This window comes from Passer domesticus, chromosome 2, assembly GCF_036417665.1.
Source record: "Passer domesticus isolate bPasDom1 chromosome 2, bPasDom1.hap1, whole genome shotgun sequence".
In the NCBI taxonomy this organism is placed as follows: Eukaryota; Metazoa; Chordata; class Aves; order Passeriformes; family Passeridae; genus Passer; species Passer domesticus.
Genome location: NC_087475.1, coordinates 61822770 through 61845160, shown reverse-complemented (window position 1 = coordinate 61845160; position 22391 = coordinate 61822770). Strand labels below are relative to the sequence as shown.

At 39.0% G+C, this 22391-nt stretch overlaps 1 protein-coding gene across 7 annotated transcripts in view; it reads left to right on the top strand.

Annotated features, from left to right (window-relative positions):
* ENOX1 (ecto-NOX disulfide-thiol exchanger 1) overlaps window positions 1-22391 on the top strand; it is a 356911-nt gene that overhangs the window by 1115 nt on the left and 333405 nt on the right. The gene's annotated exons all lie outside the window — the stretch shown is intronic.

The window sequence follows — 22391 nt, the reverse complement described above, 5'->3', positions numbered from 1 at the left end:
CAGTGAAGCTGTAGGTGACAGGATCCCGGTGTCGCCGAGACCTGTGCTCCGTTTTGTAACTAGCAGTGTTACTGTAGCGGGTTATCAGCTGGGCAACAGCCGTATTCGACCCTGGTGAGGAGAGGGATTGGCTCTGGGTCATGTCCATCTTCAGCTGCTTTCATCTAATTGCTAGAAGTAGCTTGCTTGTTGTTTGGGGTAGAAGGAGCTCGCTTGCATTTTACTCTTTTGTTCTTTAATTCTAAATGTGGTTTGGTGGGGGCTCCTAGTTTCTGATAGGAAACTATCAGAAACTATAGAGGTTGAATAAATCCATCTCTGAGCAGGAGAGCTTTCAGGTCCTTCCCATGAACTGTGTATTTTCTATGTTGTGTGTTGTTACTTCTTTTTTTTCTTATCACTGGGAGTTCTGCTGTAACGTCTCACAAGCTTTGATGTTTTTTTGCAATGAACCTCATTCATTTTTTTTTCTCAAATTTAAAATGGAGTGATAAAATGCATAGGCGTTAATAAGTGAGTTGAAAGGACTTTGAAATAGTGCATGTTGTGCATGGTGTGAAATTGTAGATATACATAAAAGAATAATAACTGCTCTGCTGGTTTTATTTTAAACCTTCTCTATGACTTTGTGCTGAACTCTCTTCATTTGTCTCTCAGCTTTTAAGTCTGATTGTTTTTTGTACTTGAGGTCTCCTATCTTGTTGTGAAAATGCATTGGTAGGCACCTACATTTGCCTGGTTCTCATAATGTTTCTTTCGCTCCTTTTGCAAAGACTTGCCGAGGTCAAAAATAAGTGAAACTTGCTATTGTGGCTTTCAATTTTAGATTGCTTTTCCTCCTGCTGCTTTTATTTATTTCTCTATGTGATTATTTGTTTATGTATATTACAACTGAAGAGGGAGGGGGAGATTAGGGAATTGTCTCTGACTCTTCTATATGTCCAAAGGTACAAGATCAAAAAAAAAAAAAAGGTAGTGTAAAGAAATTAAAACACTGAAACAACCTAGATCTGAATTCCAAGAACAGAAAATTACGGTGGCATGTGTGCTTGCCCACACCAGGCATTCTGCAGCATGTGGTATTTACAGAACTTGCAGTGTACAGTAGCTCTCCAGTAGTAAGAGAACGCTTTGTATCCTTGGAAGTGAGAGAGTCTTTGACAAGTCAGCAAAACTATAGAAACAGTCAAGGAACGCTGATACACGTGTGAGTGTGTGCATATATAAATATCACCAGATTGCCTGAGTTAATTTTTCCTCAGTATAGTTTGTCTTCCTCAGCCTGGAATATTTACATGCTTTCCCCTGAAATTTGAGGCATTTTTTCCTGCTCTTCTCTGTTTGCATGTGTTTTAATGTTAGTCTTAGTCTCGCTGTAAAATACAAAATAATCTGGTAATAGATTTAGAAGACTTTATTACCAGGCAAACCAGGCAATAGATCATGAAATCAGACAATAGTATTTTGTTTCCTAGCAACCCCCTACTGCAAACAGAAAACAAAACGGTGGTGGATGCTTCCACATCATGATAGCTATATGTCGAAATGCCCAAGTAGTAGACACTGAAGTACTAATTGTGCTGAGAGATTCAATCCGATTTGTTTCAGCTGCTTAGTTAATATTTTTCCTTTTTTGAGAAAGATTTGCTGGGGTAAATGCAGTTAAATGGTTAAAATTTCACTCTGGTCTCATAATAATAATGTCTGTTAGAATGAAGAGGGCACAAAATTTGGTACAATTTTTGCCATTAAGAATGATTTGGAGTTGTCTGTTCATATTGAAGGACTGTTTCTAAATCTGTGCTATTACAGACCCTTCAAAATCAGATACATCATCTCCTGTATCAAACATCCAATATCTTTCTGGATTTTGTGTTGTTAGTGATTCTTTAGCTTTGTGTTTTAAAACTATGTTTATTAGAATATATTGAAAGAAAAATTCTTTGTGGCTCCTAGGAATGGAAAGTAAAATCCTAATACCTCCTTGACGTGTTTACGTTCTTGGTACCCAGTTCAGCCCTTCCAAGGAATCAGTGCTATCACCGTGCAGCAGGATTGGGTCCTAAGCCATCATCTTTCTAAAAGTGCTTTTGATAATGCAGTAGTTCCCTTAGTTAAAGTGCCTGAGCACTGAAATGGCATCTCGACCCTGAATCAATCTGGGATGCACTTTGTGCACTGCCATCTATCTGAAAAAATCCATTAGTGCAAGCTGGAGATCTGACCTGGGATGGGTGCAGGTGTTTGTGCTCTGGAAGCTGCTGGATGTGCTGAGCTGCTGTAGGAAAAGGAGCTGAGCAGGCACGAATGTGTAGTTGTACGTACAAGGCAGCAGAGAAGTTTCTATGATTTTGTCTCTCTTTTATAGGAGAAAATGGCAAAAAGGTGTTTGCTGAGTTTTACTTATAAGTCTTCACTATCCAGCAGTATTTACAGACATCACACAGTAAATTGAAAGAGAGGTAGTTTTCCTATTGGTTGCATCAGTGATTCTGTGAAAGTGAAAATATTATTCCAGTCTGGGAAACTGTAAAATCATAAGAAAAATTTGCTGTGGGGAAGACAGCAAGCTTAGTCAAGTATGCGTTATTAAACAACAGTATTCGCGGTAGGCATGCAGAGGGTGTTCTCTAGGTGACTTAGGGGTTCACAGCATTATTTAAGAGATCCCATGTGCAGTCACAGACAATTTATTTATATTGCCCATAGGTATTTTCCTGGTGCATCTCAAGTACTGAGGTACAAAAGGGTTACAGCAGTTGCCACTTGAATAAAAAGGGTTGAAGTGGAATGGTCAGAGAGTATTATAATTCTGATAAATATCTATGAGCAGCTATTTTCTTGTCTATATTTGAAATCACACATTTTGGTGCCATAGCATGTGTGGATGGTTTAGTTTAAAACGTGCTAATTGAATTTTGGAAGGCTTTATGGATTGAGAGGAAGTAGTCATTTTCCAATTTTTCTTCTCCGTTTCTTTCTCAGATGGCACTACTCCCAAAATTTGAATCTTACAATTAGGTAGTCCACAGATGAAGCTTGATATGGCTGCCTAATTACAGTCCCTACTTCACCTCTGCCTGTGTTTGCCAGGCAGCAGAATGAGAGAAGGCAAAGAAAACAAAAAGTACAAACAAAAAACAAGGGGGAGAGACAGGTCATGAAGTATTCTGTGTATAAACAATGGAAGTCATTTGGAAGTGATTTTAAATACTCTCCACAAAACTCCTTTTATGCTAACTGCATTTGTTGCTAGTGGTAAAGCTTTCATCTGCTGTAATGTGGGTTGGCTGCTGGTGGAGACAGCCAACCCATGGCCCAAACCAAAGACCTTCTTCTCCCTTCTCCCCACTAAAGATCATCTTAAGTGGAACAGTGAGTTATGTCCATTCAATTTAAAGGTGTTTAGGAGACAGGAATTAAGAAATTGACAGCTTTCCTCTCTCTCTTAACTGCACAGTGATACTTGTAGCTAATGAGCTACCAGGGAATGTACTGCATATCTTGCTGTGACACACAAGCCTTCCCAATTTTTTTCACAAGGCTTTCTTTTATTATTATTTTTCAAAGTGGGTACTGAAGTAATGAGAATATAGAGTTACTTACCGCACGTTTAAACCTATAGGCTACATGATTACTGTACTGAGGGATAAAATACTTAGGTATTTATTTCTTGTTCTTCTTTTAAGAAAGGACCAAATGCATGATGCAAGTTTTGGACTGTCTTGAGGCTTTGTTTTTAAAATCCTGTTACTTTAGTGATTGAGCTGTCAATTCTTGTCAAATACAGAAAGTAGACTATCCAAGTGATTACAGAAACTGAGGATTTTGGTTCAGCAGAGCATTGACTTGCACATCCAACTTTAAAAAAAAAGTGTGTGCTTAAGCTCATCTCTACTTGCTGAGATCAACTGGATTTAAGAAAGTGGTGGAAGTTAGGCATGTAATTAAATGTTTTGTTGTATAGGGCAAAACCTTTGAAACTGTCTTTGCTTTGTAGTAAATAGAACTTCAGGACAATTCCTTGAGGATAGTAGAGTGAGGGGAACAAGTAGGGGGAAAAGTTCTTGGGCAAAGGGTATCAAATCAGGAACTTACTGGTGGATGATAGTGATGTTGGAAGGGATTGAGAATTAATAAATGAGTCTGGAATGGGATTTAATTACAAAAAAGTATGGTTTGAGCTGTCAAGAAAAAGCTACCATTTTAGTGAACAAAGAGGTGGTATTTCCTTTTTATAAGACTCTGTTGTGAACACGTGGAAACTGAATATCATCGTAACAGGAAGGTATTGATAATTTAACGGATGCTCAAAGAAGAACAACAAAATACTCATGGGTCTGGAGGAACTAGTGTGAAGGGAAATATTCAAAAATTGACATCTCTAGTCTGGGACTGAATATGGGGAGATGGGTTAACTACGTGTCCGTGTTTGAAATGTATTTTAGTCAAAGCAATCAGATTTTTTTTCCTGTCTTATATGAGAGAATATGTACAACTAAATGGAGAGATTGAGGAAATAAAAGTTTAAGATGAATTCTGGGCCAAAACTCAGTAATAGAAAAATGTATTGTAGCCTATATTAGTCTGGGTGTAGTGCAAGCCCCCCACAACTCTTCAGATGTTTAGAATTAGAGCAGACAAATTGTTGGCAGGTGTACTGAAGAAGGCAATCCTACATTTTTAGGGAGGTGAAGTACAAGATAAACGAGCCCCTTGTCATGCTTCTGTTGTGGTCTAGTTTCAGCTGAAGGTTACAGGAGGTCAGATCCTAGGCTAGCCAACCTTGCCTTGGTTTCCAGTGCTGAGACAGTTGGGTTTTGTGATTGTATAATGCAGGATTCAGATCAGGGTCATCATGTGAGCTCAGGTGAGTCATTGATGGGATGGTGGATGTACAAGGATTAGCTACAGTAGATTTTTTTAGTAAACAGCTGTGGGTTTTTTATTTGTTTGTTTTTCCTTTTGGAAATGATGAGCATCTCAGGTGGTGTAAAGGGCACAGAGGTGACAGCTTCCTCTTTCTTGACAGTTTCTGCAGCATTTTTTTTTCATCATTTGAGGACACTTGCTGCCATCAGGTGCCATGATGGATAACAGGTACTGTTCCTTCCTTCCTGGCCCCCATCATGATGCCCTGAGCTCAGCACAGCTGTCTCCTGTGATCTGGCTAGTCAGTGTGCAGTGCAAGTCCTGAAGACCACTGCCACCAGTGGTGTGTTTTCTGGAAGAGACTGTGAAAGGGGGAGAGACAGAGAGATGATCTTTCCAAGGATGCATTGGTTTAAATGTCTCCATCAATCATGTAAACTTGAGAGAAGCCTTAGCCAGGGAATGTGCAGGTTCAAGGTATAATGACAGCTTTTCCTGGAATGAAGCTTAATACACTGGTTTACTGCAATGCATGTTACTCGAAGCCAGCATTCAGAAAAAAAAGATGTTGTGTGGACTGATATAATCAGGGAGTGTTTTCCAACAGCCATGCCAATTGCAGAGGAGGAGGTGGATTTCCCTCTGCTGTGCTTTATGGATACCTGACAGCCAACTGTTTAAACAAGGCCTATTTTGGTAACCATAAGGTAAAAACAAGTGATTCAGAATAACCCTTTCCATGTTAATGATTAAAACAGTAGTCCTGCAGCAGTGTCACATACAGGGGAAGGCTGATCTGGGATATCTGGGCTGAGCTGGTTGGTGAGACTGACCTTTGGTTTATGTACTTGACAGTGCAAGAAAGGAGTGTTTTGAAGTGCTGAAAGACAAGTTTAGGTCTTCTGTATGCAGTGTAATGTGGAAAAAATTGGTCTGTTAAAATCCAGTACACTCTCAATACACTCCAGGTGTCTTTGCTTATATAGAAGTCCTCTGAGACTTAAGCCAGGTTCAGTCCTTGCCAGTGTTTGTCCCTGGGAGCTGGTAGATAGGTTGGTGATGGAGATCTGAGAAGAGTTTCATTTTGAAGGAATAAAATTGGAGGAAGTTTTGTTTTTTTAGGCAGAACATAAGGATTAAGACTGAGGTTGATTGCTAATGCAGTGCTTCTGCTAGAGGGACAGTTTTTTTGGGACACAAATTATTCATTTGTGTACGTTAACACTCTTCTGTGTAAATGTGTCTAAGATCAGGCTTGTTGGATGTGATGGTTTAGACTGAAAGGTAAGTGTAAGATTATTATCTCCCTTTTGCAGGAAGAAGCTAGGTCAACAGTAATCTTAATTACAACTTGTTTCTGTTAATAGATCTTTATTTTTAGAGTTAAGTTAAATGAGGCTTTAAAGTGCTTTTATACAGGTACTTTTAACGTAGTGTTACCATTTAGGATGTGGGGTTTGGTATACTGGATCTTAACAATACTTGGGGAGGAACAGTTTCTCCATGTCCAGAGTGGATAATTCACAACTATTCTGGTATGGCAGGTTGTCTCTGTGTAGGTTTTAAAGGGACCAGTGCACTACACACAGTGTAAAAATGCTTCAGGACATAACAGCTCTGCCTGTTGTAGAATACAGTGAGGGTTTAATAGTATTTTTAACAATTCTGTTTGGATTTATTAATTCCTTTTAGGAAGCATTTTGTCAGGGAAGCGAAGAAGAAATTAAATAGAAGGAGCTGATAAAGGCATGGGGTGAATTTAGGGAGGTGGATTGCAATAACCAGAATGAGAGCATGCTCTTAGAACGAGCACTGGTTCTTCTGCCCTTATAAGAAGTATTTCAGCAATGACAAATAAGTTTGTTTCATCTGAAAGCAGCAGATTGCTTCCTAATATTTTGCTGGTCTGACATTCTGTGAAATTGTGTTATATTCTAATTTAGTGGCTGCTCTGTATGTAGAATAAGAGATTGCTATTTTCTACCAAGGGAAGCATTTCCTCTCTGTCTGCAGTGGTAGAGGTATTTTGGTGTTAGAGGTCCATGGATTAATCTCTTCTGATGATTTCTGATAGATGTTGGCATGACTCAGAAGAGAGAGTTGCATTTTCTGAATAAGCAATCTGCTTAGTCTGGAGTTTTTCTCAGAGGTGGGGCCTTTGCTTAGCAGTGAAATCTGCTGAGATCACAGCACAGGGGTATTGCTACAGACACATCAGAGTGTGGCTGTGGTCCTCTGCTGGCAGACAGGGAGCAAGCACTCTGGATTTACCAGCTGTAAATGGTGGTCTGTTCATGCATCCTCATGCCTCCTGTGCACACGCCCTTCTGGCTTCTACTGCCTTGAGGCAGAGCATAAGTGGAAGTACTGGTGGCAGGCTGTTCCATAAGAAAGCTGATCATTTAAAGATCCTGGGAAGTGCATTTGATTTAGAATCTTCTATATGTTGTCTTTCCATTAATTTGCCTAAAATGAGCATCTCTGTGGTAAATTTCTTTTTAGCAAATGAAGGCACCCTTGACCATTTTTTTGGTTCAAGTTTATTCATATCTTCAGAGTAAGAGGAAATACCATTTGTGCTGATGAATCATTTTCTGCAGTGTAATCTCCCATTTCATATGAACCGGAGAGCCATTACCATTTGTTTCATTGACAGCCTGTGAGGGAACATGCCATTTCAGTTCCCAGAGGGACCTGGGTGAAGCTTGAGCAAGAGCCTCAGTATGCTGTTGCCAATCTACTTAGCTACCCAGTTTCTTGCCAATTCTGTAAGCTTAACACTATTACATAAAAGCTTGTGAAACTAGGTATGGTGTGTTTGTCATTAGTTGGGTTGTTCAGTTTTATTTTTTGTGATATGTTTGCTTAACTTCCGTATCATCTTATAGAATAGATGTAATGTGTAGTTTATATAGTTTTCTTTACAAAAGAGAAGGGAGCTGTAAATTCACCCTACAAAGGAAACTATTAACGTTTTTTGAAGTAAAGGAGGCTGGAAAATTGGAATTTCTTTTTCAGTTTCTTGGAAAATACTAAGGGAGATTATATAACTGCATAAAGTCTCTGGGGAAAAGGAAAGGAAGCCTTGCTGATAATGAAAGAACCAAGTGGCTGCTTAATGTAATCCACTCTTCATGGAAAGGGGAGAGAAGAGAGACCTGTGCAGTCAGACCAGGCTTCATTTATCCAAAGCTGGAAGTAGGCAGCACTTCTTATGGGCAAATTGGTATAAGGCTGGCTTGCTGGTCTGACGCCTGTGTTTACCATTTCCACATTATCAAAGTTGATTCTGTTCGGTGTTATATACTACAAATAAAACAGAAATTATAAAAGTAATATTTTTCAGTCCAATATTTCTTGTCCAAGAATCAAGGGAGTAGTTTGAAGTGAGTCAGTCAACTCACTGTAATCAAACAATTCTTCTATACCTCAAGTATAAATGCTGCATGAGTAGCTAGGAAGAAAGGACGAGTGGTCATCTTGAAATGATGAAGAAAATCAGTTTCTTTTGATTCTCCAGTGTTAGACAGACTGACTGATGAAACTGAATATTGAATTGACAGCAGAAGGTTGAATTTGATAATCCTGAAGAAGAGATCCCTTGCATCATTGAACTACAACTTCAACCTTGGTAGCTTCAAGCTTGATATAACCTTTACATCATTGAAGTACGGTTGTGATGATCACTGAAGTCACTGTTCTAGGTTTCAGTGGCACTTCAATGTAATTTTGTTGTAGAGGAATAATTTTGTTATTGGGGGGACAAAGAGCAAGAGCCACTCACATTTTAAACACGAGGAAAATGAAGGCTTCAGAGTTGGTGAGAAACCTCCTTTCATGCTAATACAAAATGAGCAGTATAGAGTGAGATGTAAGCCTGTATGTACTGCCCTTTCAAAGACATTTAATTTCACTAGTTCACTGTTAAACCAATGAAGGGAAAGGGCAATGCAAAACTCAAAACCCAAACTTAAATGAAGCAGCACTTCTGTTAATGCAAGGTGTTTAGTGAATATGGAAAGTGTTCAGAAAGTGGCTAGAAGCATCCGTGCAAGACAAAATGCAGACCTTTGTAGTGCTCCCAGCCATGTCTCTGAGGGATGTCATGGGATGGCTGTACAACAAGGAGGCATTCTGTAAGCGCCTGAGGAGCAAGTGTAGTAGTGGCAGAAACAAATTGAAATGAGAACTTCTGAGGTAGGTTTGTCCTGATGTTAAGCTCATCTTGGTGAGAGAAAACCGTCTGTATGATTAGCAGTTGGCTGGAAACAAAAAGGAATGTTTATGCTTCCTTCCTTCAGTTACTCATGGACATCATCTGAGGAAGATTTTATTTTTACTTTTGCCTCTACTCTGTGGTCCTCAATAATGCAGCTTTGTTTAAACAGAAGTTGAATGTGACTTCTGTAAAGACTTTATACTGCATTGTATAATTCTTTTATGTTTTTATATAAATATAAAAATTCCCCAGAGACTCCCCAGGAAAGTGAAAATCTTAGGACGGCACGTAATGATGGTTTCAGAAGGATTTCCAGCAGCTACAGCCTGGTGATGCTCCAGTTCAGATGCTTTCTTCATCTAACTTGCAAATAACTGACATCAGATATCTGAGAAAAATATTGAAGGAGGTCTCAGTAGCTATAAAAACTGAATTGCAAGATTAAATGTTTTATGTGAAGATGGAGAGCAGGAAGAAGTCTGACCTACAAGGAAAAAGTCTACAATGCTCACAGTGAGTAGAGTAAAAATAATAGGCTGAATATGTTGCAAGAAATAAAAAGTTTAGAAAGTGTTTTCTAGTGGAAAGGATGTAGAGTGATCCGAGCATGGGTTGTTTGAACTCTGTGGAGCTTTATCGGTTGGATTTTTAAGAATTTGATACATGTTACTGTGTTGCCTGGAAAGAATGCAACTGCTTCTGTTGCATGGTTGTTTCCAGCTTTTTTTTTCTGTGATTCTTACCAAGCCCTACAGTGAGTGGGATAACAGGAAGTGATGAGTCTGAATGAGCATGGTTTCCCAACTTAAGCTGAAATCCAGATGATCAGTCTGTTACCCTTGTTTGTGTCAGAGCAGTGGGATGTATAGCAGTTGAGTTGTAGGAGATGCTGGCAGTTGAACATGGATGGTTCAGGCTTGAAAATTTTCTTCCCTGTCCAGGTAAGTATAGGGTGTTTTTCCATGTTCCACAGTTAAGCTTGAGACATTTTGATAAATTCACTTTGTCATTCATGATCCCATGCTAACACTACTTGAGGTTCAGACCTGGCTGGTGCAAAAACATCATGAAGCAAGCATAGCTAGAGAGAAAATTAATCTGCCCTCAAAAAGCTTATGTAGCCCTATCCCAAGCTGTTAAGGCACCCCTGAAAATGGACTAAAAGAATGGTAGATCTTACTGTCTAGAGACTTAGGACTCAGCTACTGTGTTTTTGTGTATTTTGAGTTGTGTGCTTTCAGTTTTGGACCACGTTGGAGGAATAATCATGTTACAAAATTAGTTTGGTAGTCTGCGGTTTGTGTTTTTACTAGTAAATGCTTTGTGGACTTCTTACAGTGTTTCCAGTTGCTGTCTTCAGTCAGAGAAAGAAAGTTGTCTGAATTCTGGGAAGCATGTGGGGAAAGACGAAGGGTCCATTAGACCCTAGTTCCTGCTTTCTCCAGATGTTTACTCCATAACTAATAGTAAAAGTAGCACGTAGACCAATAAAAATAACATAGTATATTAGAAGTACCAGAATATGACTTCTTTTGGCAGGGAATGTTGAACTCTCCTAGAAAACAAATTAGTTCCTGTGCATTATGTGTTCATGGAGGTTTACATGAGTAATGAGTCAAATGTTCTTTTAAGATGTATGGGGCCAGATTCAGATCCCCAGTGATTTAAATTTTGAGTAATTCAAAAGATATTTATGAGTTATACTTCAATAACAGATTACAATCTGGCTCTTATTCTTCAGGATTTTAATAAGGTTATAAAAGGGAAATTCATCTTCATTTTCCAAATGTGTAGCAAGTTACATAATTAATCCAATATTGTCTTCATTCTGGAGGAGGCTGTTTAACTTGAATTTCTTTGTCAAATGCCATGCAGACAAGCTCATGTGGTGGTAACATTAACTAATGAAAGAGTTATCCAGATATATAGTTCTGTCGTTAACTTGAATTGTTTTCAGTAGAGAAAGAACACGTTGCTGAAGAGAAGAAAGCATGCTATTTTTGCAGTGACTATGCAATTAGCTCATATAACCCCTGTGCTCGTCATGCTTTGTAGAAGATCCAGGGTGACCAACTGTAGGTCATTTGTGTGAGAACAAAGACCCTGGGGCTGAGAGACAGTTTATTAAGATAATTCTGTGGGGTGAAGATCAACTGTCACAGCAGTTGCCAGTGGAAGTGTGTGTGTATTTATTGAATGCTTGCATAAATAAGAGTTGCTTGAGCTCCGATGTTTTGAATACTAAAGGATGGGGAAAATGACCAGATAAATGGTTATGGTAGTGGTGTGAGCATGGAGCTGACCTCACCTTCTTTTCTGCAGGTTCTCCGTTAGTGGTGATGGCTCTGTGGATTTTCTGATGCAAGGTTGAATGCCTGCCATTTTAACCGTGGGGTATTTATTGTTTTTGTCCTTTAATCATCCACTTACTTTCATTAAAATGAAGGGACCTCTGTCAGTTTTGGCCACTCTTAACCAATGTCACCCAAAGTTAGCAATGAAAAGGGAGGAGAAACAGATGAAGTTGCAGACAGAGTATCATTTAAGATTCATTCTCAGGACACAGGGCTAAAAAGTATTTTTCCCAGATGTTTCTCTTTCCAGGTAGGAAAAAGAAAAGTTGAAATTAATTTTTTCATCCATGTCAAAGAGTACAAAGTGTGTTGTCACTTGCTGATGCCTCAATGTATTTGTCTCTGGGAAGCCCACAGCAATATGCTTTCTAAATGGTTTATGAAAAATGGACATACAATCTGTTTAAAACAAAATAAACTTTTTGCTTTTATCTGTTAAAGCAAAACAAAGCTGCTCTTGTTTGCAGACTACTCTATGACCTTAGCATGTGTGTAATGGCATGTCTGGTGCAGTGTTACTAACCATAGCAAGAGAAGCAAGTTCTTTGTCACAGTGCCTCATAAAGGATTTTCTGTGTATGTTTTTCTACTAAAAATCTTTGATAATCTGTTATTAAATATGAAAGCTTCTTATTTCAGCTTTACAAAACAGCACATTCTTCTCTCGATGCACACAGAAAACTCCGTGCTTAAGACTGAGTTTTGCAAACCCTTCCCCCTTCTTGAAACATTCATATGGAAATACACCACTAACTGTGAAATTCCCTAGCAACCTTAACAGCCTAGAAGAAGAGCTCCAAACCCCCGGAATACTTGGTTCTCAAGAGCATTTGTACTGTCTTTTGTTGATATTCATTATATTCTAATAAGTGATTTGATAAATTCTTTTGAGGATCTCTGCTATTTTTTTTCTCTCCATTCCAGTGGTTGTTTTGTTGCAACAGTGTGGTATTCCCACTGGTGGGAAGTGGAACCCAAAGCTTCTTACCATCTCTCCTAGAAAGCCTTCAAAAATCCATTTCATGGTGATTCCTTTGCTAATTTCTCTGCCAGTCCATAATTAAAAAAATAATCAAAAACTTTTTTTTTTTAGTGATAAGTAAGTTTTTGACAGCTGTTAGAGGTATTATTGGTACTTTATAGCATAACAAATTGCTTGTTGACTCAGTTTAGGCAGAGAAGTCATTTTTTCATATACATGGTGGCAGTAATATGTAGTACCTTGATGGGTTTTCTACCTCTTAATTCTCTTACTTGTAAAGACTAGTCATCCTTACAAATCCAGAGCTGATGCTATGGTATGCAGTATCTCAGGTGTCTAAGTGCAGAAAATCACTCAGGCATTGCTTCCGTTTATCCTTAATTCCACAGGAGTTGAGAGGTTCTGGCAAAAAAAATCCCACTACTTGATGGAGACAGGGCTGAACCCTAAAATGAAATCAAATGAAACTTCATTAGCCAGTGAAATTAATTTCACTTACTTTTGTTCCAGCTCTGGTTTCTAGAGTAATTTTTGGGAATGAATGTAGAGCTGTGGTTGTTTGTTGGGGTTTGTTTGGTTTGTTGTTTTTATGGGCTTTTTTTAGGTGGTTGATTTTGGATTTTCTTGAAATTTTAAGTGGTCTCTTCTGTATGTCTTTTTCTCTATCACTTTTTCTCTTCTTCCATTTTTATAATCCTCCTTTCTCCTTTTCTTTATGTCTGTCCCATGTCTTTTTACCACAACCTCTATTTCTTTTATATTTCATAAGGGTTATTTTCTGTTTAATGCACTGTCTTCTCTATTGCTTTCCTTTTATTTGCTCTCTTCATCCTTTTTACTTGCTTTTCCCAGTATTTTATATTTTCAGGCTCCGTCCTAGAGATTCTAATTAATTTGTTTCTACAGGGATAGAACTGTAGACTACTCTAGATTTCCTTTTTCATATCCTGTGGAAGTGATAGAAATGTGCCCATGTTACATGAAGCCAAGATGGGTAGTGAATGTAGCCCAGCAGTGCTGTATGGCCACACTAAATTTCTTTTTGTTCGAAGGCTTAGAAACTCAAGTTTCTCTCTTGAGTTCAGGGCTTGGGTAGGCTTTCTTGTCACCTTGCTCTCAAAAGAAATTTTCCAATAGTAATCTCTCTTTTGCTCCTTGCATTATATAAGATCAGTAGTATAAGAGGCTACCCATGCCTCTTTAAGTGTAATAGTTTTGTACAGTTTGTCAGAATGTTCATGCTTTTGCAAAAAGAAAGCTTTGCTTTTGTATAGGGATCCTTAATTTGAAGCAGTTATTCCAAAGAAAGGGAAATTTGTGCCATACAGTATATTTAATTATTTTTTGAGTGGGTAAGTCAATTTGAGAAATGTGGTTATGTTTTGCTAATGTCTGTACTCTTAAATGTTCAAGAAATATTCTCACATGTCTTAAATATCAAAATTTGAGTGTGAAATAGGTAGTACTATTAGAAAGCTCACTGAGTGGTGAGTCAAAGTAATTAAGGGAAAGTAAATAATCTCGGAGGTTCTCATTCCCCATGAAACTAATTTTGTATCTTATCCTTCATGTATTTAAAAATAGTTCCCTGCTAATTCGAGATGCTTGTGTACTATGTCTGTGAAGAGCACTTCAGTCCTATTGAAGGGATGGCAGATTAGGGAGTTATTTGCAACAGACTATTTTTTTTTTTATTTTAAGAGAGACTTCCATTTGGGCAATCTAAGCGAACAAATCTTGCTGGAAAATCAGCTTAATGTGCATTGAGACAGGAGATGATCAGCCAATCACTTTGTGAGGGTTTATGACGAGGAAATGTCTGGGTTTGTCTTTAGAAGGATACAGATGACAGTATTTTCTCAACAAAGATGAGCTTTTCTCCTCAGTCTAGTAAGGCCTTAACTGTTCTGCCATACATGCTTTTACCTCTACTGTTTGGAACATAGATTATTTTGTTCCCTAGACTAATAAAGTGTACCTTGGGAGGGGAATGGGATGTATTAGAAGGGCTAGACTGCTCTGGAGCTGCAGTTCTGCTGTGCACGAGTCCGACAGTGGTCTGACGGGAGAGTGACAAGATTGCACTGTCAACTCCATCAGTATCTTGAGTAGTTATCTTAAGAGGGCTAATAAATCTCCATGACATGTCTCCAGGTTCCTGTGCTGAGGAAAATGAATATAATTTATTTATTTCTGTGTGCATTCTACTCATGTACTCCTGAGGTCTTCTGTTGCCCAAAGAGGCATAATGCATATGTAGATTTATTTTTTCTTACTCAGGGAGGTGCAGGTAGTGAAATGAGGCAGCAAGGCTGAAATAGCACAGGGGCTCCATTTGTGTGTACAGTGTGCATGAAGCGTGGTGCTGTGCTGAAATGTGCGGAGGGAGCACACAGACTCACTCTGGGCATGTAACATAACTGCAAGAATTAGCAGCTGATGCAGTATGTGTAGGGCAACCCCTTGGGCTCTGAACTGCCTGCCTCAGGTGTCGTGATGAGCTGCTCAGTGTACACGAGCCCTGCAATTACAAGGTTCAGTCATAGCAGAGTTACATGCCTAAAGTAGACAGTGTAGATGTATTCCCTTGCATCAGATGGGGATGCATGTGTAGCTTATTAAATAAGGATGCTAACCTGTTTGATAGTGAATTTAGAGGAGCTGAAGATGGTCCCTTTTTCCAGATCTGCAAGATGAGCTGGTCAAGCTTTTATTTTTTTTTTATTTATTTTTTTTTCCTTTTTTTTTTCTTTAATGTATGTTAACAGAGACTTTCTGGTTAATTAACTGCAGATCCTTGTGCAAACTTTGGAAGACTGAAACTTTTTGCGCATGTCCTGCTGTCATCCTCATGCTCTCTGAAATCACTGAGGACTTAAGTGCGGAAAAAGTCAGTGCTTGGCCAGAGCTCTGCAGATTTGATGAAAGAAAATAAAACTATCAGTTAGCATTCTTGAGAGCAAGTAAACCTATTCAATGTAGAGGGAATTCTGTGACCTGTTATCTAGAGCAGGAAAGCTGTTTTTATCAATCAATCAAACAAAAAGTTTAAAATAATAGGAAAAAATTACTTGAGGGAGGGAAAAGCAGAGTTAAGGAATATTAGTAGGCAGCTGGTACTGTTTGTGACAATAGATTATTCTTAAAGCTTTCATAGGCTCTGTGTAGTGTATAGGAAAAAAACCTTTCCCTTCTTCTTTCAGAGAGAAGCCATGATTTTATCTCAGTAATTGAAAATAATGTCTGAAGTTGTTCTTAACTAAATTTACATGAACCCCTTTTACAATCTGTTGTTATCTTTCAGGGAATTTCTCAATAAGTGCTGCTGCCTGTGCTTGGATGGCATGATCCTGTATAGAAAACAAGGCTGAGCACATCCTATTCATTACTCAAAGAACAGCATTTCTAGCCTAATTATGGTGCCATTTGGCAGTGATGCTGTAGTTGAAGGTGATTGTTGGTGTTTCTGTTATGAATTGTGTGTGCTTAAATGACTTCATTCATGCCAGGCAGAAACCTGACTAACAATTTACTTATTTTCCTTCCTTCATTAAAAATCCCTAAGTAAGGAAAAGTTCTGACTTTCTTTGATATCTGTTAATCTATCAGTCTATTTGTTACAAAAATGCTATGCTTTTCCTTAATTTCAAAACTTTGCTGTGCAGCACACGTGGTAACTGGTTGGTGACTTGCATCACTCAGCACTGTGAGTTGCTCAGAGAAAGCCATGCCTGTGAAAGAGGGGAAAAGAAACACACACAGCATATGGAATTGTCTAAGTTGAGCAATCTGTGCACAGTTATGTCTGCAAGAAGAGATGGTTTCATTTGCCTCAGTTGCTGCAACTGGGCAGTATTAATATAAGGACTTCTTGCTTCCTAGGGAACATTGCCAAGTTCCTCACAGTTCTGTGAGCACTAAGCCATCCCTCTAGGCATCACTCAATAGTCAGATCTGTCACCCTTGCATTAATATACATTTACTATTCTGTCGTTTCCTGCTGCATAACAACCAGTACTAGGTCCAGTTGTATTTCTGTGTTTTTGGAAGAGATGGGGGGAAAAAATCCAACTAGACTCAACTAGCAAATGCTTTTAAGCAGTTCCCTCAAAAAAAGCAAAATGAGTTTTACAAAAATACTGGTTAATGTGGGATTTTTTCAAAGCATCTCCTATTTAAATGCTTTTTTCTTTTTGAATTAGGCAAAGGGCCTCATCCGAAGTATGTTGAACTTAGTGAGTGTTTTCTGAGTGACCTTCTAATGTCTGTTCAAGGCTGTGGAGGCCCCCAAAGTCGTAATGCTGAGAGGTGTAATTGGCCCTATAAATCTCAGTGGGTCATTAATTCTAAATCTCAATAATGTTAAGACCAAGATGCATGTAAATGAAGCAGAGTGATGAGCTTAGTAGCAAGATTTATACAAGCATTTTCTTGCTTTGCTTTGCCCAGTAGTAGAAATTGTAGTTTTGGCATGGAAACTTGCTTTCTACCTTATCACCAATTCCTATATATCACCTATGTGTTTTTGGAAATTTATAAATGCATCTTCTTGGGGAAGATGGCTGGGCATTTTTTTCTTTGCATATCAGAAGGTAATCTCTGTAAATCTCTGTAAAATGAATATAAGGCTCTCAACTCTAAAAATGTAACTGGATAAAACAAATTTTCAAAATGTTATTGCACATAGAAAACTTGGTCCTGAAAATCATGGAATCATAGAATGGTTTAGGTTGGAAAGGACCTCAAAGATCATCTAGTTCCAATCCCCCTGGATACCACTCACTAGACCAGGTTACTCAGAGCCCTTTCCAGCCTGTCTTGAACACTTCCAGGGATGGAACATCCACAATTTCTGCAGCCAGCCTGTTCTAGTGTGTCATCACTGCCATAGTGAAGAAGAGACAGTTCAAATTTTAAAGCACACATGTTAGTTTTGGTTTGGGTTTGTGGTGACGGGATCCTGAAGTGTGCAGTGTCTGTACTTGTCACACAGGTACACCACACAGGGTATGCCCATATCAAAGTGACCTGTGAATTCACTATCTCTGGGGTACTTGATGAGAATTGCTCATGAAAGCCTTATTGCTGTGCAGTGTGACCTGAAAGGCTTTTCAGTGTGTTCCTTTCCAAAAAGAAAGGGGAAAAAAAAAGAAGAAAAAAAGAAGACTTACTTGACTTACTTTTAGCTCAGTAAGAATGTTTATCTTGTTTCCACCAATCAGAAATGATTTGAATATGTCCTTATCTCATGGTATGTGTTGCGGGTGGTTGCTACTATATTAGTGCGTAAACAAGGAGTCAACAAAGAAAATGAATCAATGCAGTGGTGTGGATTTTGCCCCTTGTCTTTTGTTTGCCAGCTGTGTGTCCAATCCATTCTAAAGTCCCCTTTCCACTTTCCCTTGGTACAGTTGATCCTCCTTTGCTTCAGTCCCCTGACAGGGATTGTTCAGAGAGATGATCTTTGCACTATTCCTTCAAGGCCCAAAGACCCCCAAAGTATCCTAGCATAAACAGCACACTAGGAAGAAACAAATAAAAAAATGCACAAAAACACTCAAAGAAATAAAAAAATGAAGCTTTTAAAAATGAAACAGGCCATTTATGTGGGAAATTGAGTATTGGTATTTCTCATGTAATCTGAGGTGGAAAGGGAATTATTTGATAACCCATACTGTTCTGAAATAACATCACATTCAAGCTTTCTGAAATATGTATTTGTCATCATATCTACCTGTATTTATAATTGAAAAGATAAATTATGAAAGCATATTGCTTGGTCTCTGGCCTTTCTGTGCAAGGGCATGTGTATTGCCTTACCAGTTCTGAGATTATTAGGGATTATCCGTACAAATGCTGCTCAGGCACTTAGCAGCAGTGGGGGCTCAGGTGGGAGGAAAAGAAAAGGCAGGGTTTTCAGTTCTTGCACATGTGTACATGTGCAAGTACTTCCCTCTGTTCTTCAGGCACGAGCTTCAGTTTCAGTTTCATCTGTAATCTTCTGGCAGAGCAGTGATTTTGACTGCAACTTTGTTGTCTGCACAGCAGATGCCATCAAGCCTTTTGCTCTATCTGGAACGGTTCTGTATTCTTTTATAAATCTATCTGCAATTTTGTGTTGGTGCCCCTAACAAACATTAGTATTGGTGCACAAAATACTACATGATATAATTTACCTGTCTAAGCTACAGCCTGACCCAAGGGAAGTGTAAGGGGAATTGATATAGATCAACTGATGAGAATTTCTATTTCAGAGAGCATTAGGCATGCTTTGGTTCTGTTTTGAGAGAAAAAAAACTAGATCAGGATCTGGGATAATGAGAAAAGATGTAGCAAGAACCTCTCTGCTGTAGGTGAACCAGAATTTGATTCAGGCCAATTGGCTGTTCTTTGCAAAGAAGGATCAAATTCAGAATAACTGTGAAGCTGCTTTAAGCCAAACCTGTACTTCTGGCAGAGCATGAGTCTGCTGTGGTTGCAGAAGTGGTTCATCTTTGAGAACTGTCAGCCAGCCAGGTTATACCAAATATTCCCAAATAAAAGGTTCAAAAATGTTCATTCTACACATCTCACCAGAACAGATTTATGGTTTTCAAGATAGGTTGTACTTAATTTTGTGTGATAACATTTCTTTCTGCCATTTCTGTGTATTTAAGTTAGAATACAGTCCCAGGTTCTAGAATAGATAGCATTTTCCCTGCAAATAAACTTGTCTGGGGATAGTAGAACAGCAAAACTTTCATTAGTTTTGCTATTTAGTTTGTGAAATCTTGCTTATTGTCTTTCTGTCTCTGCCACAGTTTTTTTTTTTTTATTTAAAGTTAAAATTATGGTAGCATTAGAGTTAGTGTAGGAAGATGTTCTTCCTTTTTCTATGTTTAAACTTCCATTTCAGGATAGGAACATTCATGAAATAAATGGGCAGGAGATCTTTCTCCTTTTTAATGCCTTTATTAAGAAGAATCAGCTCAGGTGGGGAGAAATCGACGGGTCGCGCCCACGCCGCCGCTGCTCCTAGGAGTGGCACGGAGAAGGAGGGTGATGCAGCTTTGTCCGCTGGTCTGCAGACAGAGCTGGGGATTCCGTCCTCACGGGAGAGCAGCAGATTCCTGGTTTTTTGTCTAACACCCTGGGGCGTCTCTTTAATCAACTCTTTTCAGGTTAGGGTGAGAAGCAAAAAGGATCCAAGCAGGTACGGGACTACGCTCCCATCCTTAGACGTCACTTAGGTCACTTGTTGGCTCGTAATTTTAGGGGTTTTTCCTGGGAAAATTGTAAAAATTCGGGGCGCAATGCATTTCTCATCTGCATACTGGCTCTGATGTCACTCCTATTTTCCTCGTACCTGGAGGGTCTGTCCTGTGTCCCTCCCTGGCAAGCGGCCAGCATCAGGGGGACAATGGTTAATCACCAGCCATTAACAGGTAATTGAAAAACTCCTCTTTAGGAGTGAAAATAGCTTACAACCACTGGTCTGACTTGTTTTTTAACTCTGCAACCAAAAAAAAAATATAACTTTCTATTCATAACAATTCACAGGATCAACACACTCCTCTGGGTTCTCATTACAGTCATGGAAAAGAGATGTATGGTGGAACTTCACTTCTGTGGGCTCTTGTGGTGTCATTCCCTTAAATGATATGAATGGGAGAATTATCCCAGTGGTTGTTGTGATCCTTCTCTTGTAAAGGTTGCTGATAATTGCTGTTCATCATTTTGAAGAGACTATGTTCAAATATATCTTTGATTATTCATCTTCCATAGATTTGTGTCTAGGGGACTTAAAAGTGACAACAAGAGTACATAATAAAAAAAGCCCCATTTGCACGTAGGCATTTTTAATTCTTAAAAGTGAAAGAAGGAAAGAAGAGGGAAAGTCCTTTTTCTGATTCCTTTCCTGACTTCAGTTCTTTAATTGCTGCCTCAAACCCTCAATTTCTGCTCCTCTATGTCCCTAGTTTTGGTTAAGGAAAAGAGGTCCTTTCTCTTGGTGAAAGCCAAGGAAAGCTCAGTAGCATTCATAACAACTTTGTAGTCCAACTATTTTCCTCTGTGTGCAGTATAGTACTTATTTTTCTTTATTCTATTAAAAAATTTTGTTGTCAATTTTTAAGTGTTTTGACTGAATGTTCAGTGTTCTCTACATGAAAAATGTTGGTGTTCCTTTTTCAAGCTTTTAGAAAAACACATCCAAGGGGACAAAAATGTATAGTTTGTTTCTTCAGAATGCTGCTATATTGTGATAAGAGTATCATTCTGACTAAGGTTTGATTTCTAATCTCATTTGTTTGTCTGCACAAACTTTTATGTCATATAAATAACACGGATTATTATTTCCCTCAGTGCGGGGAAGTTTTCTTTCTGAAAAAGCTTGATTTTTATTTTTTTTTTCCAGAAACTCCTTGAGCAAGTTGGTTTGGAAACTGTTGTATTTATGTAATCTCAGCATTCAGTTTATGAATTCTGGTTCAGTTGCTTTACCATGGGATGCCTCAAGCAATGCGCGGTTGGAGCCTGGAGCAGGAGTGATAGATGACTATTAGCCTTGATGGTGCCCACCGAGGTGGGAACTACTGGTGCTGCAGTCTTAGGAGAAGTGTTCAGCCAAATTACTCTGCAGGGAAAGGCATGGGAGCATTCATTATTTTTCCAGAAGCAGAACAAAGTAAGTTTATAAATAAGACCCTGGGGAACTTGCTGAACTGCAGGAAGCTAGGCTGACTTCTTCAGGAAAGCAGTTTGCTTTGCACGACTGTCTGTCCTGGAAGGAAGGAAATGTCCCATATGGGTGATAGGGCAACAAGATGTGATTCAGTAGAGTCATATGGGGGGGAAAAATGATCCCAATATTCCTGTTAGGTGCTTGTTTCAGTGTACTTTAGGAAAGGGAATCCGAGAAATACAAGTCTAAGTAAGGTAAAACTGACTGTGTTAGCTCTGAGCTATAAATTCTGTGTGTCTGTAAGAACATCATTGGGAGAGGGTGCGATTTATCTGGCATGTTGTTTTTTGGTATCTTTGCATTTTTAGATCACATTTCTTTGAAGAAATAAAGGATGGGAGGGCTATCCAAAATGCACATGACACATGGCTCAGGTAGAAAGTGAGGACTGCCTAGTATAGGCCTGTTAGGGACACCCTGGCTGGATGTGTTGGGACCTGGATACAGTCATCTGGGAAACTATCCAAACTTTGTGAAAATGTGTGAAAATATACTGTCTAAGTAATATCAACTCTCTTAGGAAAAAAAGTTATGGAATTTTACTGCCAATTGTGTTTTGAATTATATAGATTGGGAATCTGTGCTCTTCTTAACCATAGAATGGCAGGGGAACATAAGGATCATCTGGTCCGACCAACCTTTTATGGCAAAAGCACATTCTAAACAAGATGGTCCAGCTGAGTCTTAGAAGTGTCTAATGTTGGGAAATCCACCATTCCACTGAAGAAATTATTCATGTGTATGGTTGTTTTTGTTGTGAAAAACATTCTACTTCTGTCATATTGTAATCTCCCCAGGAGTAACTCATTACTCCTTGTCTTTTCAATGTGACACATTGTAAAAGGGATCTCCATCACCTTTGTAGCCACCCTTTAAATGCTGGAGCATGGTGAAAAGGTCTCCCCTAAGCCTTCTTTCCTCAAGGCTGAACAAAACTTCCAGAAGGGCTGAGAGAACTGCCTCTCTTCTTGTGCCAGGCTTCCCAGTCCTTTCATCACCTTTGTGGCCCATCTCTGGGCCCACTCCATCCTGTTCACATCTATTTTGCTTAGTGAGGACCAAAACTGAGTACAGTATTCCAGGTGTGGCCTGACAAGCGCTGAGTAGGTTGGGACAATGCCTTCTTTGTCTCTGCTGGGGGTGCCCTTGATGATGCATCCTGTTGGCTTCTTTTGCCACAGCAGTTGCATGCTGTTCACTTCTGTTGAGCAGCCACCAGAACCCTCAGCTCCTTTTCCACAG